The 16216-nt window shown below is 40.0% G+C and overlaps 1 non-coding gene across 1 annotated transcript; it reads right to left on the reverse strand.

Moving 5' to 3' along the window:
* Nucleotides 1-3453: 3453 nt before the first annotated feature.
* LOC121389109 lies at nucleotides 3454-3673 on the reverse strand. The gene has a single exon (XR_005960041.1). It is a non-coding gene; the product is annotated as a small nucleolar RNA U3 (small nucleolar RNA).
* Between the last annotated feature and the right edge of the window lie 12543 nt (nucleotides 3674-16216).

Genomic DNA, 16216 nt, shown 5'->3' on the forward strand with positions numbered 1-16216 from the left:
ACTACAGGGTTATACCACTTATACTACTAGCCACCTAAATCGGATCCCAAATCGCTAAAATACCTGCATTAAGCGGCCACAGTAAAGTTTTACTCTTATATAAAAGGGATATTTTAACAACAGCGATAAGGTGCAGCAAATAACTGATATTCACACCTTCAGGAATACTAGTACCCATTCAGTCCCGACATCTCCACTGTGTATCAATTAAGGAAGTATGAATCTGACATGCATCTAATTGCCTCTGGGCAGGCTACGCTTGACATTTGTAGATTCACTTACTATAACAATACATCGCATGAAGTCGGAATTAAATAATTAAATGGAAAAAGAAAACAAAATTATGGAGAACGGTTAATTTAATATATTCTATTTGCATTATTTCTGAAGGAGACATGTCAAAAGTTGATTTATAGTCAACTATGAAGCACAAATCCGTTAATTTAGCAGTACAGACGGTAAAACAAGAAACAACAACAAATGTTTTAAAGACTATATATGTGGCAACCTGTACTCAGCGGCCACCTGTCTTAATCGGCCACGTTTATCTACTCCATTGTGTGGCCGCTTAAGACAGGTTTGACTGTATATATATATATATATATATATATGTGTGTGTGTGTGTGTGTGTGTGTGTGTGTGTACTCTCTCTCTCTCTCTCTCTCTCTCTCTCTCTCTCTCTCTCTCTCTCTCTCTCTCTCTCTCTCTCTCTCTCTCTCTCTCTCTCTCTCTCTCTCTCTCAAATATATATATCGATCGATGCCATAACCTGTCGATGCCATAACCTATGGAATCTGTCAACTGTTTTGTTTATACTTTTTACGAGATAGTCTTTTAATCTGGCGTTATCAAAACCCTCGGGTACGAGTCGCAGAGACTTTGTCCAAGTTGTTGCACTGCTTTTTAAAGGGACATTCCCGAGTTTGCTGCAATTTTTAAGATGTTATCGACTAACAGAGACTTTTTAACGATTGTAATTACATATCAAATATATTTTTCTGCATAAAATATCAGTGGCTGTATATTAAACGTGTTTCTGATCGTTCTAATATTTGTACTATGTTAAATTTCCTAAAATATTGTTTTTTCTTATGTACGAAGTTATTTGAAGACAAAATCCAGTATGGGCTTCTTACAAATATTAAGACGATCAGAAACAAATTGAATATACAGACACTGGTATTCTAAACAAGAAAATATATTTAATATGTAAATTTAATCGTAGAAATATTTTATTAGTCGGAAACATCTTACAATGCAGCAAACTCAGGAATGTCCCTTTAATTTGAATGTTTTCTACGGCCATTATACCATCTAATTCGAAATATGTACATGTTAGTTGCCAAAGTTTAAAAGTCTCCTACGAAGCTACTCAAGTCACCCATAACAACCTGTCTGTCACGCCACCCAATTTGTAAATAGACTAGTTTCAGTCTATTTTGTCAAGGGACGTTACTCTTCGCACGCATGCGTAATAGGAATGCGAAATACCTCTAATCGCCACAAAGAAAGCGGCTAGTCACGGTACGTTGGTCATCTGTCGTGATAAAGTAATTTACACAGCTTGCAATGAACTCAGCCCTTTGGCATGGGTTCACTGGACAATACAGATTAACTATGTTAAATACCTGGCTTTTAAATTGGCAAAGTAAACTTAGAACGCGCCCATCTGCGTCTTTAAGAGAGCTTAATACTTTAATTTCTAACCCTTTTCTGAATAAAATAGCCACTCCCCATTTACGACCAAAATTGCATGAATTAGTGAAAAATTCCCCTTTAAAGTTTTTAAGCAATTCTTTAATATTGTCTTTATCATTGAAATGTGTTTCTTGTAAGCATATAATATCTATTTTTTCTTTGTTTAGTTGATTTAAAATGAGCTCTCGCTTTGTGTGGCTATACACAAAGCCGTTCACGTTCAGTGTGCCAATTTTCAAGTGGATGATGATGTCTGCCAATCTATTAACGTATAATAATCATGAAAGATACATAGATTCCATGCTCGAGAAATTTGGGACTATTGTTGTTGGTAGCGATTATTCGACGTGGCGCAATACACACGTCAAAACGGGTGAGAGAGCCCTCAAAATAGACATAAAAACTGACATCCCGGGACGATTAAAAACAAAAGACCACGTGTGGTTTACGGTGAAATACCGAAACCAACCCGAACTGTGCTTTGGGTGCGGGAAAACTGGTCATCACCAGTGGGACTGCCCTGAGCGACAAGCCACTTTCGCCGACATCGTAACTGGTGGTAATTTGAACAACATAGTAAAGGACACCACCCCAGACCCACCCCCACCCCTACCCCTCGAGACCCCAAACGACGCTGGGAACAGCCTGACCATAGACACGGCAGGCGCGGTAGGTGGTAATGGGCCCACACAGAGCGAGATATCCTCGGACGAGGAGAAGGAGGGAGAGAAAGAAGGAGAGAGACAGGAGAGCAAAAAGACAAAGAAAGAAAGAAAGAGAGAGAAAGAGAGAAAGAGAGAGCTATCCACGTCAGAGAACACAACACCTGAGAAAGATAAAGACAAAGCGTGTCATAGCTTGCCCCAGCCAGCGCCTTCCAGGAGCAAGGGGCAGAAGGCGCACAAAACCTAGTTTTAGGCGTTCCCCCCCCCCCCCCCCCCCACCCTCTTTGTCACACCCAAACCCCCCGAAACGAACCGACCCAGGACTTGAGACTGCCTAACCCCTTCAACCTAGCTATGGTAAACGACACGGACCCGCCCCTGGACTTCCCAAAAGTTTTAGTAAAGCAAAAAAAGGAAAATGTGTGTGTATTCGTATGTGCGTTCGTCTTGTGCTTTATTTGTGTGTTCCTAATTGTGTTTGTTTTTGTGTTTATTCGTAAAAGGAGCGATGTTTTCGCTTTGTTCAATGGATCAGTGTTGTGTGTCAGCGTGGTGAATTGTGTTCATGTGCAGATTCGAAACTGGCCCAGTGTTTCTGTGTTGTGTTCAGTGCTCTGTGTTATAACCACTGTGTTTGTGTTTGTTTGTGTTAATGTTTCCCCCCCAAACAAAACTATGTTGACTGTTTTTGTACTCAGTATATGTGTATTAAATGTTGTGAACTATCGTGTGAATACCTTTGAAAACCACCCCGGCCACCCCCCCCCCCCCCCCCCCCCCCCCCCCCCCCCCCCCCCCCCCCCCCCCCCCCCCGGCCTACCTATAGACTGGGTGTATACTGGGGTCTTCAAGACAAAAGATGTGTTAAGAACTGTGTTTAAAACATTTGTATATGTGTTGGACTGCGTGTTTTTGTTTCATGTTTTTGTATGCTTCCTTTTTTACTACTTCTTTCACCTCTTTTGAGTGCTGAAAATACCTGTTATTAATTAATCTTTTCACTGTTTTAAGTCATTTATAACAAGTTTGAACCACTTGTGGCGATGCATATTACAGAAACTATTTTTAGTTATTTGAAAAAAGGTGTTGAGCCACTCAGAATGCCTCCCCTTCCTCCAACTCCCCACAAAAGGAAGAGAGGAACGGTCATCAATGACAAGGAGCAGGTCACCTAGAAGGTGACACTCCCAGCCCGCTTCGCGCTCAGAAGGGGAGGCTCTGTCTCATCATCGTGGTCTCGATGGTTAGTCAGTGTTACTTGACGTCTTGGCGATGCATACTATAGAAATGATCCCTAAAAGTATGATCTTAAATGTAACATTCACAAAAATTGTATATATAAAAATTTAGCAATACTTTTCAAATGGTAGTATCCTTTTGATATAATTATCTACTTTTATAATTTTTATAAAATATTTATTCTAGTGATTATTAAAGTATCAAGCTATACAAATACACCACTAATTAGTTACTTTGCTATTTGTTACTATCAAAATGGGTAATTTCTAATTGAGTTAGTTTATTTAGTAGAACTAAATGTAATAAGAGAAAGAGAAACCAAAGAGTGACCAACGCAAATGGACTGTTTGTTCTGAGTGTTTTTGTTTTCTGTTTCAATGGTGTGTGCGTGTCACGTGTGTGCGTGTTTGTGGTTGTGTGTGTGTGTGTGTGGTTTTGTGTGTGTGTGTGTGTGTGTGTGTTGTTTCGGGCATATAGAACATGTCAGGTGCCCTAATTATTTTTCAATTTAATTTTTATTTTCACCAACCTATAGCCTACTCAATAATCCTGTTCTCACTGACTATGACGCATACCGAAATAAATACAGTTCAAAGGGGTTCAGGGACGTGCTCTCTCGAGGATATTTCACTTTAGATATCCTAAAACGTGATTTTATGACCAAAGTCGGTTTATCCTAGTAGTACATGTAGCACGTGCTACGGTCGCCGCGCTACAGGAGCCCCGCGGTGATGTGTACATTTATTTTCCTCAGGTAATTTTTCCCCTCTCCCCGAGGGGGTTGCAAAATATATATCCTAAGAAGGGGGGCCCCGCTGTTATTTGTGCTACATGACCCGCGGATCTTTAAACCGGCTTCTGTTTATGACGTCTAAATCGTGAAATTAACCATTTTAAAACTAATTTTTAAAACTGATTTAAGGATTCTTCTTCTACTTTTTCTTCTTCTTCTTCTTCTTCTTCTTCTTCTTCTTCTTCTGTGTTCAGTTTCTTTATGCTCCTTGAATTCAAATCGTTAGTTTTACCGCCTCCATGAACTCCACAGTCAGCAACAGGTCGTCTGTTTCGCCCCAAAGTTTTTCTCCGATTGTTCTGGGTTGTGGCCAGATGTTTTCTCTGATACAGTCATATGTTGGACATCTATGCAGTACATGCTCTGGATTTTGGGGTTCAGTGTTACAGTAGATTCAAGGATTAATTTGCATAGTATTACATTGTATATGTATAAATCTCAGAATGGTTTAGTGTTGTGGTTAAGCCATCGGACACAGCCGGGTACCGGCTCCCACCCATAGACTACTACACCTCCTCCTCCCCCCCCTCTCTCTCTCTCTCTCTCTCTCACTAACCACGAACAACTAACTACTAACCCTCTGTCCTGGACCGACAGCCCAGATAGCTGAGGTGTGCGCCCATGACAGAATGCTTGAAGCTTAATTGGTTATAAGCACAACAATAAGTTGAAATGAATAAATGAATGAATTATTTATTACCTAAATACGCAATATGTTTAATTTTACTGATCAGCCAATTAACAAAGAATCGACTTTGGAAAATGTTATACCACAAGGCTCAATCATTGTCCCTACCCTTTTTGGATTTTTTAAAAATAAAAACGTGACCGATTTTCTATTTAAATAAGGTGCCACACAAAGACATCCCAATCCAACTAACCTAGGTCTCTTTGCAGACGACACGGCTTTATTGAGAAAAAGTATGGCTTCCAAATCCATAGGAAAACACCTCCAAAAAAACACTTTAATAATTTCTTAACCTGGGCAGATAAATGGAGAGTAACAATGTCCACCTCAAAAAACTGTATGCATAGTGTTTTGTAACCAAATATACTGATTTAAAAAAAAAAAGAAACGTAATCTCAAATTATACAACAAACCAATCCCTCAAGTAAACAAGGAAGGAAATGTTTAGTTTTTTTATCGACACACTTAACACATTTTATTTACGGCTATATGAAGTCAAACATATGGTTAAAGACCACACAGATATATAGAGAGGAACTCCGCTGTGGCCACTTCAAGGGCTACTCTTTTCGATTAGCAGCAAGGGATCTTTTATATGCACCATCCCACAGACAGGATAGTACATACCACGGCCTTTGCTACACCAGTTGTGGAGCACTGGCTGGAACGTGAAATAGCCTAATGGAGTCGATCCTAAACCGACCGCGCGTTAAGCGAGCACTTTACCACTGGGCTACTTCCGCCCCCTCAAGTAAACAAAGTAAAATTTCTTGGTATCACCTTTGATCACAATCTTTCCTTTAAAACCCACATTAAAAACATAGTTACCATCTGCAGAAACTATGTTAATATCATTAAAGCCATTGCAGGCACTGAATGGGGGATCAGACAAGAAAAAACCTAATGATATAAAACACTCACATTCTTGCACGTGTACAATATGCAGCCCAAGTAATTAATGGAGCCCCCCCCCAAAAAAAAAAAAAAAAAAAAAAAACAAACATTTATATATATATATATATATATATATATATATATATATATATATATATATATATATACCCTAACATTTTATTTATAGACATCGTTCAAAGTAACGTTTTACAATACTAGCCATAGCCCATTTAACCACACCTATCGACAATCTGCACGCCGAACTGGAAAATTCCCCTATTTCAATCAGGAGGAAAATACTTTGCCTGAAATATATACCCGGTACTCTGTAAAACAATTAACGTATAGGTGATAGGGAAAGAAGAAAAGTGTTTGATTTTACAAAATATAGTTTTGTACAATGTTGCTGAATGACCATGTTTGTTAATGTTCCTGGAATAGGACAGCATGCCCAAATGAACCCTAAAACAAATTTAATGCACGTTGTGCGACAATTGCAGGGAATCGGCGAGAAATGGTCAGATTTTGGCGAATGCACGTGGAACTACTGGAAAAGACTGAGGTAATGATGGATATTTAAAGCTTTAATGCTCGCAATGATGCTTCATTTCCATTTCACGTAGACGAGTTGCAAAATGCCAAGACTAAGCCTGCTGAATAGAAACATTGCAATAGGCCGCCTCCAGTTAGATGAATCGCAGTCAGCAGTCGCACACCACATGAACGTCCATCAGAGTACCATCTCTCGTCTCTGGGACAGGTACCAGAAGTTTCAATCAGCTGAAGACTGGCCCAGAAGTGGAAGACCTCGCATAACAACTGCAGCACAAGATCGCTACATCCGGGTTCTGCACTTGCTTTACCGAACTTCCACAGCAACGAACACTGCTGGACGCATACATGGTTTGAGAAGGGTGTCTGCACTAACCATTCGGAACCGACTTCGAGAAGCTGGTTTATGGGCTAGGAGACCGTATGTTGGCCCCGCCCTGCGACGTCAACATCGACATTTACGTGTTCGCTGGTGCACGAATATAGAGGGGTGGAACTTGGGAAACTGGCGGCGAGTATGGTTCAGCGACGAGTCACGTTTCCTTCTACAACGACGTGATGGACGACAACGTGTTTACAGATGCCGCAATAAACGTTTTGCCAACAACTGCGTCGCCCAAGTTGACAGATTCGGTGGAGGAAGTGTCATGATGTGGGGAGCCATCTCATACACCGGCAAAAGTGAATGTGTTCGTACAAGGCAACCTTACAGCTATACGTTACCGGGATGAAATTCTTCGCCGTCACATGCTTCCCATTTTGGATCGACAGAGAGACCTCTTTCAGCAGGACAATGCCAGGCCGCATACGGCACGCGTAACAATGGATTTCCTACAGAATGATAACATTAATGTGCTGCCATGGCCATCAAGATCGCCAGATCTCAACCCCATTGAACATCTATGGGATCAGCTGGACAGACGTGTACGCCAGCGTAACCCGGAGCCCCAAGACGCTTCCGCGGCTGTCACATGCACTGCAGGAAGAATGGGCTAGGATTCCACGAAAGACAGGAAAAAGAGTTGGATACAACAATGACAGATTCGGCCATTTTCAGATATCTTAACGACGGAAGGGGGCGGGGCGGATGTTACAACTACACGAAAAATAATATTATATATATATATATATATATATATATATATATATATATATATATATATATATATATATATAATTATATATGCAAGAAATAATTGGAGAAAATGAATTACTAAAAACAAATTACATGTAACAAATGAAATACGCAACAACAAATTAACAATAGACAAACCACAAGACAAACCACAAGACAGCAACACAACACACGCGAGTCAAGGTTTGACTATGACAGGTAAAACGCGTCCAAAATAAATAACAATTGGTGTTTGGTAATTTCACCACATCTACTGGGACCGCTAATCCGTCAGGAAGGCACGTACGCGTAACGGGATTCCCGTGCCGAGCAATCAAGCTTCAAGGCCGATCAAAGAAGATGCCCATTGACAGAATCAACTGTACTATTTAAGTCAATAAACAATAGATGAAGCACTTTTTAATAGTTTTTTTTTTTTTTTTTTTTTTTTTTTTGTTTTTTTTTTTTTTTTGTTTCAGGTAACTCCCGAACAAGTCGGGTACCCCATTTATTTTTCAAAACCCTACCTATTTACATTAAACCAGGTCTCCTTGAAGTGTTAATAAAAATATACATGAAGGTATAAGTGCTTGTATTACATATATATATATACATTTTAATTAGTGCATGTGTTTATTCTTGTAATCTTTAATTTATTTAATGTATAGCCTAGTGATGTGTATCTACAAAAGTCATACCTGGTTATCGGACCTGGCCCCCAAAGCTGCAAGCCGGGGGGTCCAGATCTATTTTACTACATTTTTTGTGCATTTGCCAATTATTCTCATAAGTGATATGTAATGTCGAAGGCGTCATTGCACTTGGCAATGACCCCTCCGAGACACCAGTGTTTCAGGAATGTTTCTTTTCTGTTTGGCCGCTCTAAGGCGGCTAAATATTCAGCTTCAACCCTTGAATATACTAAGTGCTTAAACATTGCCATTTCATTACATGGCTTATCTCCCTCTAATAATTTACGTGTTGTCCAAATTACCCTTATGACTTTACTCCACAGAAAGATTCCTAGTTTCGATGCATTGTCCCCAGGCTTATGTTTTATGCCAAAAATCATGGCGTACGGGTTCAACCGGAAATTTTTGCCCAAAATTTTCCTAAAGATCGGTTGTAATTGTTTAATAAATATTTTTGTTTTCTTACAGTGAAAAAAGGCGTGCAAGACTGAGTCCACTTCGTTACACACAAGGCATTCCGGAGTGGGCTCAATCTTCCAATCGTATAGATGTTTTTCTCACTGCAATTACGTTTCTTATCATTTTATAAATTAAATCATAATCTGGATTTTCAATGTAACCGGAATTTAGTGTTTTCCAAATGTTTTGCCAATTTATGGTTCATTAAAAGCTGTTTCCCATCTGGTCTTAAACGATGCATCTTTGTAAGTTCTAGATAACAAGGCTGTGTAAATGTCTTTTGTCTTCGCGTCTGTTACGTCCTTTTTCGTATCACCTACGTTGATGCGAAAGATGGCGTCTAAGTCACCATCATATGGGGCTTCGTTCCGTAAAGTCCATAGTAACGTCAACGGGAAATTGTCTTGTATGTCTTTTAATTGGCGAAAAAAAGCCGCACTAGTTGAACAACCAGTGAAGTCCAGAAAGTCGTTCGTACCCAAGTCCCAAATGTCTTTGACTAAATTTAGTCCTTCGCTACGTAAATTATTGTGTAATTTCTTAGATATAGTTGGGTTGTCGTGTAAAGGTTCATATATGATTTGCTGATAACTGTCGGTGTCCCTTGTCAGGTCAAGGTCATTCCATATTAATAAGATTTCCTTGTAGATACTCGGCATTGAGGCGAAATTTACTTTATTATTTATGATTTTACATTTTAGTATATGTCTTTCAATGTTTAAGTTTTTGTAAAGGCCTAAAAAATGATCAGCTAACGCTTTCCAATTTCCCTCCCCCTCTAAACTTAAAAGTCTACTCACAAGTTCAGCCAGACCGAGCGGAAACAAGACGTTCGCTACACTGGTTTGTGCGCTTCACGTTAAACCAAATGGACACGACGGACACCAATCAAATAGTTCGCGAACGTTAAGAAGAACGTTCGTTGGCTGAACTGAGGAAAGCTCTCGGCGTAATATACGTCACGCTTCAGAGTCAGCTGACACCCACGTGTCAAGAGATATCGTTGCGGACATGAACAATACGATTACACAGGAGTAAATCTTGATGTAAATGTGTAGAAAAACAATAGTTGTTTGCATCAATGAATACCTAACTGCAGTTTCGTTATTTCCTTTGTCTTTGTTAATTTTGTACCTATGGTCGAGAGCACGCACTGAGATCGCGATCGCGGGAAATGTACATGCAGTATTTATACAAATTAGTTTACAATAATCATATTTGTTAGATAATGCTATATATATATATATATATTTGTTAAACTGTGAGGTGACATTTAATAAGTTAGCTGGATTTAAAAAAAAATTTTTTTTTTAATTTTATTAACGTTTTGGGGTTTTTTTGGTTGTTTTTTTTATAAATGGAATATACTGTGAAGTCAGCATTCTTAGCTTAGGCATTTTACAAGCAGAAATCACAACAAGCATTTAACACGACGCTGAAATCAACAGCAACAACATGGCGCAAATTATAAAGTTGTTGGGGGTGGGGAATTGATGGGGTTTTAAAAAAAAGTTTTACCTGCCCCCCCCCCCCCAAACCCCCCCCCAAAAAAAAAAAAAAAACCCAACATGATTTGATGGATTGAAGGCAAACACTTAACTGTTTTCAACTCTCTACCCCACTTCTTTTGGCTTGATTTTTGTTATAATGATGCTAAATATGTAAGCGTCTTAAAAAAATCCTGGGGAAAGGCTTGAAAGGTAGTGGATTTTCTCTGATGACTACGAGTCAAACTTATAAAATGTTGACATTCAATATCCGATGATTAATTAATCAATGTGCTTTAGTCGTGTCATTAAACAAAACAAACTTTGATATTCTTGCTTTCTTCGTTTTTTGTTTCGTTCACTAATTAATTCATTCATTCTAAACAATCACGACCTCTCACCATACAAAACCATAACACGTAGGTCCATGGGTTGGCATGTCATTATTTCTCTTTAGGTCGTGGCATCAAGATTGGTCTACATGTCCGCTTCCATTTTAATTGTAGGTGACCGTTAAAATCGTCGTCCAAATTATTTAAAACTTTAGAACAACAACAATGAACGTATTTTTATTAGAAAATACACCCACGAATTTTATCGATTATAGATCACTAATTAACGAAATAAAGCCATAACACCTTTTGTGCAACCCCCTTTTTGTCATGGAGAGCAGTTCATGCTGCTAGACTGTATACCCAGGACAGCGTGCTTAAACCTTAATTGAACATAGGCACGTCAAATACTTATAAGTAAGTAAGTAACGTTATGATCTATACTAAAAGGCAAAAGTTATTGTGACACACAAAAGACAAAGATAATTGATGATAAGTTTTTACTGCCGTGTATGAAACGTTATAACATGGAAAGAGAAATGTCCGAAGGTATGGAAACGAGCAATAGTCCATGAAAAGAGTGCACCTGCCATAAGCAAATGAGCCACATCACTAGAGGGGGTCCAGAGCGAAGTACACACAGTCAGTAGCGAGTGTGTCCACCTTAAGCATTGATACAGGCCTGGCACCGTCGTCTCATTGAGACCACTAAACGCTGGAGAAAGATCCTGGGAATGCCATTTCAGATCTGAGGAAGGATCAGCCGGAATTCCTGCAGTGTTGTTGGAGCATTTAGAAGACGTCGCTCCATTTCATTCCAGACATGTTCGATTGGTAACAAATCAGGGGACCTGGCAGGCCAGGGTAGCACATCAACATTGTTCTGATTCAGATACTGCTGCACAACTCTAGCAATGTGTGGTCTAGCGTTATCGTGTTGTAATGTCATCCCGGGGCAGTTCTGTTGCAAAAACGGTAACACAGTTGTTTGCAAAATTTCATCTTGGTACCTCACAGCATTCAAATTGCCTTCAATACCAACCATCTTGGTCTGGCCTGTACTTCAAACAATCCATGTCACAATAACTTTTGCCTTTTAGTATATATATATATATATATATATATATATATATATATATATATATATATATATATATATATATATAAAGGTTCCAAAGGAATCACCTGTAATTTCCAAAGTGATAGTCGATATTATAAAGGTGGCGTGTGTCGAGGTCACAATGCCACAGTACAATACAAATCTATAATTATGGTATGTCATTAAGAGTTGTTGGTAAATCATACTTGCTGAATGTACAAGTAATCCACGATGCAGAGTTGTAAACTTTAAAATTCAATTACACACGTCTTAAAATAAGAAAAATCACAGGTTATTCACTTGAACCCTTCACACAAAATCGAAAATTAATATGTGGAGCAGTATCAAGGCAGGGTTATATGTTTTACTAGGGGTTTTCTTTTGTTTTCTTTTTTTTTTTTGTCTTTTTTGTTGTTGTTGTATTTGTTTGTTTGTTTGTTTTTGTGAGCAGGTGTTATTTTTTTTTAATCTGTAATTCCAAATCATCAATACTAGTCATGTCCTTCATATGTGGAGACAGTAAAACTTCAGCCACCATCCGAAGAGCCCGAACATTTTATGGGTATCTTCTACCTGGCATCATCTTCTCCACTCCACCAAAGGCACAACCCAGGATATCATAAAACGCTAGAAAATTAAAGAAATTCACATGCTATAATTATCAGATTCTCAAATAGTCTGATATATTAGCTGAGATACTTTCAAATTGGTGAAGTTTGGAAATAAATAACCATTAACTTGATACTGAGATGATGATGACGATAACTAGTTTAACGTGCCCATATACCACTAGGGTTTCGAACACGCCCATCCCGAGTCCGACCTCCGATAAGATCGGTGGCCTGACTCGGGATGGAGGGGGGAGGGGGGGTGAAAATGGGCAGAATTTTGAAAATAGCAATTAGTAAAAAAGTTAATAGAATAAATTTTAAAAAGAAGAAAACGGTTACAAGCCAAAAATAAAAAGAATTGACTGCTCGGCCGAATATTTATATAATTTGGAGCATTTTAGAAGGACAGTCCAAAATTAAATAAGAGAAAAAAGAGAGGATCGGACTATTTAATAATATTTTTTTTAAAAAGAAGTAATTTCGACATAATTTTTGTAACGCAGATCTAAAAGTTTAAAGTCCGATCAATATGTCCACGCGAGTGGCCTCGTTAAGGCCGTTTGGGTGCACAGCTTAAAGGGACGAGATGGGTTGCATCCCGTCAAGAAAACCCCTAGATTGACAGTCGATAGACGTTGAAGGTGTAGTGCTGTGCTGAAATACAGATCTTGAGAAGCCGGATCCGTCTGAACGAGAGAGAGTATCAGACTAGGGTATAGTCCAGTCGTCATGGTTTGGTATTGTGGTGAGGACGGGCCCGACTCCGGAGGATACGAGATGGTATCACTATAAAGCAAGGTAAAGTCTAGAAAAAGAGTAGTAGGGGCCGACCCCGCTTCCTATTTCTTCTTAGAGTGGGGCGGTCAATCTTCCAGTGCTGCTAGGACAGGCTCGGACATGTAGAGACTAAACGCGAACAACCGTGGCGTTCTGCAGAATGCCCGTCATACGAGTTACGAAAAAAACCAAGTCGACAGTCGGACGGAGAAATGACGTGGAGGCAAGGAATCTCGCTAAAAAAGAATCCAACCTGGTGGTGCAGGCTGTCGAAACGAGAAGCGTTCCAGCGTTCAATCAGTTCCAATGGCCGCATACATCCCAGTAGAAAACTTCATTTCGCTGACAAAAACCAACGAAATGAAGGACCCCCAAGTCGAGCACACGAAAGCACGTGCAGTGTGCACACGTGAAACAAACACGTCTTACCGCGTGGAGCTCCAGACTGGGAATGGATACTGAGATGTTTTCTTGACCTTGAAATAACCTGACAAATAGATTCCTTGACCCTAAAAACATAGAAAAAGTGGTATTATATGTTACTCTGTGATGTTTAGTTGAAAAGTTACAAAATCGTCTCTATGATGGCGGCCATCTTGGACTCCATCTTCAGTACCGGATTTTCCCCGAGGGTACTGCACCGGTACCCATCAATTTCTCACAGAAGGGCATTTAAGGAGTGAAAATCAGTCAAAATCTCATATACGCCATTTTCAGCAAGGTTGGGCTGTTTTGGCCCAATTTCCTCCAGACTATCAGGCTAACGCCGTCGGTCAAAAATGACATTTGCGGGATCAGATAGACAATAAAACCCGCAAATTTAAAAACTCCATATGGTTATCTCCTAAATTTTGTCACTGTTTTAAGTTATTTATAACAATAGGGTTGAGCCACTCTTGATGAAGCATATTATAGAAACTATTTTTTGTTATTTAAAAAAAGGTGGGTTTTTTTTGTTTGTTTTTTTTAATTTCAGGCACTACCGGTCATTTCGCCGGTTGCCCCATTTATTTAAGAAAGACCTCCCTATTTACATATGACCAGGTTCTCCTTGAATGTTAAGATATATATATATATATATACAGTCAAGTGTTTGTGCTTGTTTCATGTAACATTTATACAATGCATGCTTATGTTTTTGTTATCATTTAATATTTAGTGTATGTTGTTTTTAAAATTGTTATTAAAGAAATGCTAACCTAGTCTGCGGGCATGGTCTCCAAAAAGCTACAAGCCGGGAGAGCCAGGCCTGGTTTTCTACATTTTGTGCATTTTTTAACAAATAATTCTTATAGTTTGATATGTAATATCGAAGGCGTCATTGCACAAGGCGACGACCCCTTCGAAACACCAGTATTTTAGGAATTTTTCCCTTCTGTTTGGCCGATCTAAGGCGGCAAAATATTCAATTTTAACCCTCGAATAAACTAAATGTTTGAAAAGTGCCATTTCATTGCATGGCTTATTTCCCTCTAATAATTTTCGTGTAGTCCAAATTACTCTTATAACTTTACTCCAGAGAAAGATCCCTAAGTTCGATGCATTGTTGCCAGTTTTGTATTTAAACCCAAAAATCATCCTGTATGGGTTTAACTTGAATTTAGTACCAAAGAGTTTTTGAAAAATAGGTTCAATGCGTTTAATAAATGATTGAGTTTTTCTGCAGTGAAAAAAGGCATGCAAGACTGAGTCCACCCCATCGCACACTAGGCACTGTGGAGTGGGCTCAATCTTCCAGTCATAGAGATGTTTTCTAACTGCAACAACATGTCTAATCATTTTATAAATTAAGTCGTAATCAGTATCGCTTCTCGGCCTTTTGTGCATAGTAGTGAGCTAGACTGTCTAACATAAATTAATTCAAGTTATTTTTGTATTATTTTTTGTATCTGACAGTCTCTATCCCGTTCCAACCACGATGATGATCGAGAACAACGACGAGCCGGAAACACTGCAGGAAAACGAAGCCACTACACCTCCAGGCGGTCAACGCAGCACGGGTAGTGAGTATAAGCACCCCATCTACCTAAACGCCCCGGGATTTGACGCCCCCCCCCCCCCCCTAAAGGGAGAGGAAATCTGTAGGGCTCTGGGTCCCATTTACTGGCAGTGGTGCCGAAGGGACGTAACGCCTGGGAGCTCTATCTAGATAGTGAGGAAATACGTGACCGACTGGAACTGCAGGGACTAAATGTGAGAGATAGATCCTGTCAAATAAACGCGCGCTTCCCAGGAGGCACGTGGGTTCGAGTCCGAGGACTACCCCTAGGGGTTAGCAACATCTGGGTAGACTTTGCTCTACAATACTTTGGGACTATAGTGGTATCATCAGCCCACGCAACCTGGCGTAATACCAAGGTTAAGACAGGAGAGCGCACGCTTAAAATTAACATCCACAAGGACATACCTGGCAGGTTAAAAACCGCAAAAGCCGACTGGTTTACAGTAAGATACAGAAACCAGCCGGAATTGTGTTTTACCTGTGGCGAGCAAGGCGACCAGCGCGAGATTGTCCGGGACGCCAAATGGCGTTCTCTGACATTGTTAAGGAAGGGGACCTAGGACAGGTCGTGGGAGAGACAGACCTACCCCCATCCCCACCCGAAGACCCCGTCACTGACGAGGGCAACGGTTTGGTAATAAACACCGACCTCTTCCCCAGAGATAGAGAGACAGATAAAGAGAGAGAGACAGAGCCAGAGAGAGAGAGAGAGAGAGAGAGAGAGAGAGAGGAGGAGGGAGATAAGACAAAAAAGGAGAAAAAGAGAGAGAGAAAAGAGGAAGAGAGAAAGGAAAGGGAAAGGGAGAAGAAGAGGGACCTATCGTCGTCAGAGGATACAACGTCTGAGAAGGCCTGCCACGTCCTCCCCCAGGCCCCACCCTCTAGAACCAAGGGACTGAAGGCCTCTAAAACCTAGGTTTTAGAGACCTTTTTCTTTTTCTCGCCCACCACCCCCCAACCCGAACCGGACCGAACATCGACTACGAGCCTGATCACCGATTTCAACCTAGCCCCGGTTACGAAATGGACCCACCCCTGGACCTACCCCACACCTTTTTCGCTAAGCGACCAGATCAAAAAGTGAGTTTATTCGTGTTCATGTTGTGTGTCCTCA

This window comes from Gigantopelta aegis, chromosome 2 (genome assembly GCF_016097555.1).
Source record: "Gigantopelta aegis isolate Gae_Host chromosome 2, Gae_host_genome, whole genome shotgun sequence".
NCBI classification, from domain to species: domain Eukaryota; kingdom Metazoa; phylum Mollusca; class Gastropoda; order Neomphalida; family Peltospiridae; genus Gigantopelta; species Gigantopelta aegis.